At 47.1% G+C, this 2,580-nt stretch overlaps 1 long non-coding RNA gene across 1 annotated transcript; it reads left to right on the forward strand.

The window, feature by feature from the left end:
- The first annotated feature begins 669 nt into the window (after positions 1–669).
- On the forward strand, positions 670–1,855 carry LOC125719539 (uncharacterized). The gene is made up of 4 exons (XR_007385113.1): positions 670–730; positions 963–1,068; positions 1,212–1,260; positions 1,794–1,855. It is a non-coding gene; the product is annotated as an uncharacterized LOC125719539 (long non-coding RNA).
- Positions 1,856–2,580: the final 725 nt, after the last annotated feature.

Genomic DNA, 2,580 nt, shown 5'->3' on the forward strand with positions numbered 1-2,580 from the left:
TTATCTAGAGCTGATTTAAATGACATGGAGGTTTTTGCCTCTGCTATGAGGATGACATTCCAAACCCCCTCACCCATTGTCCAGGTCTCAACTGGATTCCAGCTAGTTTCCATTTGTGGCACAATCCATGGCCACGTCTCCAGATTGTTTTAAAATGTATTTTTTCATCATATGTGCTAGTTGCCCTTGGCAAGGCCTGTACCTAAACCACCACTAGTCAGTCTCAGACACTTAACTTTATCCAGAAACAAATCCCCTGATAAAGTGTCGGAACAAATTAGCGGAGGCAAAAAACTGTAGAGTATATTGAGAGATTTTGAAAGAGATAATCAGAAACGTTTGCTTTTGTATAAAAATGGTTTAATGTGATCCAAACAGTGCCCTGTGCCCTGGTGTTGGTATCTGCCTGTAAACAGAGCTGCTTGTTATGTGTGTGTGTGTGTGTGTGTGTGTGTGTGTGTGTATACATTCTTTTTCATGCCATAGATTCCGCTCGACTGTCTGTCACCTTGGAGCAATAAAAAGTTCAGCTTTCTTCCTATTTGAGTGGCTGTTGAGGGGCTGCTGTCTCCCTTTATCTCACATATTCTCCGCGCCTGATGGTCCCAGACAGGGAGTTTTCAAAGCCGCGACACCTTCTCTCTCTCTCTCTCTCTCTCTGCCTCCGCACTGTCGAAAAACCATGGAACAAAAAAAATTAAAAACGGAGGTGAGGAGGGACTATGAAGAGGTGAGCAAGTCCCGGGGAAGTCAAGACGCCTCGGTACGGATTTATCCCATCTCTAAGTTTAGATTATTCGTTGTGTGGGGGCTGGTTAGTTTTAAACCATAACCTCTCTGTTATTCTGCTGAGGATTGATATCACACATTTACCACAATAGGATGGTCCTTATGATTTTATTTGTTGGATGTGTGGAAGCACATTTTAACAGATTATTTACATCTGAGTTTAATGATTGCAGGTAAAACAGCACAAATGAGGGGAGAGATAACGGCAGTTCCGGCTTGGCTGTGGGACAGTGGACCAGCCCTTAGGGGCAGAGGGCTTGTGGCGAGTGCTGCAGGAATGTACGTTACCTGGGCTGCTGCTTTCTGGGCGTGCATGAATGTGCCAGGAGTGTCTGCAATACTGGGCAAAAACCCCGAGCTGATTTAGGTGGAAGTTAATATCTTGCAAGTGCGAATTTTGTTCCCTATTTTTGCTTTTAAAGGACAGGACATCAGGGAACAGCTCAGGCAGGAAGGGCAACTGTGATGGAGGTATGAGGGCGACATCCCTGCTATTAGCCGACGATCTTGTGCTTCTGGTCTGATCTGAAGAAGACCTCCAGCCTGCGCTAGAGCTGTGGTTCTCAACCTTTTTTTGCACCGTGACCCAATTTTTTCCATGCCGGCTCAGTCACAACCCTATATCAAGTATAGGTTTAAATTAATGCTATGATCAAACACGCAGTGCAATTTACGCCAATCAATGCCTATCACACAAATCTGACTGGATGTGCCAGTGAATTTTAAGTTTTAAGATCAGCATAGGAGCTTGCTGGATTTAAAATGCTTATATTTCCACCTCTGCCTCGCGACCCTCTCAGAACTTGCCACGACCCAAATCTGTAGTGTGAAGAGAAAGTTAGCACCTTTATAACCAAGGTAACAGTGACCTCTCAGAAAACAGCGGACTGCTCCATTCAGGTGTGGGGGGTTAGGGAGCCTGTTCTTAGTGAAGAAGCATCTTTTTCTTGAGTGATGTTAAGAGGGAGTGTGACTCTGACAAGTGGATCGGTTTGCATGCCTAGTTTTGCAGGCGCCGAGGACGTTTGTGGTGGTGAAGTCGTCGGGCGAAGCTCATGGTCCCCAGTCAGTCTTTGTCCCCCCCCACCTCTCGCCATCAGCTGTGGTAACGACTGAAAGGACAAGGTCGCGAGTGCAAGTGGCCAGAATAAGGTTTCTGCACGTCGTCACCAGGCTCACGCCACGGTGGGATGAGGAAGCTAGAAGGGCCTCAAAATACAGGTGCCGTCCCAGCAGACGGAGAGCGAGGAGCTGAGGTGGCTCAGGGGACTTACAAGCATGCCACCTGCTCTGGACTTATCTGTAATCGGTTGCCGGTGTTTAATTCTGCAGGGTTTTTTGTGATCCAAGCCCTGCTTATCTTTCCCAAACTGTGGAGCAAGCTGGGCGAATCACAATCACAGGAAATGACAGGTCTGGCCGCCTTCCAGTCCAGCGGCTAGACGCTCTCCTGAAGCCAAGATGGATGCACACAACGGCATTTCTAACAGAAATTCCCAGTCTCCTCCATTGCTGTGTTATTCTCATTTTCCAATAGCGAGGAAGAGAAAATATCTGCAAATACATACATTCCTGAAGCTGGACGATAAGCAGTGAGAGACTAATCGCCTTAAACTGCCAATAGTGTTGCACACTTTCTCTGAGCCTCCTAATTAACACCATCAGAGCCGTGTAGAAATGCGTATACAGTATCTACTGGGGCTCTGATACGCTAAAGGAACAGTTGGTGTTTCCCCTGAAGGGCTTTGTTGGTAATCGTCTCGGTGGGGCTCAGGACATCCCCCCTGCTTC

Source organism: Brienomyrus brachyistius, chromosome 23 (assembly GCF_023856365.1).
Source record: "Brienomyrus brachyistius isolate T26 chromosome 23, BBRACH_0.4, whole genome shotgun sequence".
Classification (NCBI taxonomy): Eukaryota; Metazoa; Chordata; class Actinopteri; order Osteoglossiformes; family Mormyridae; genus Brienomyrus; species Brienomyrus brachyistius.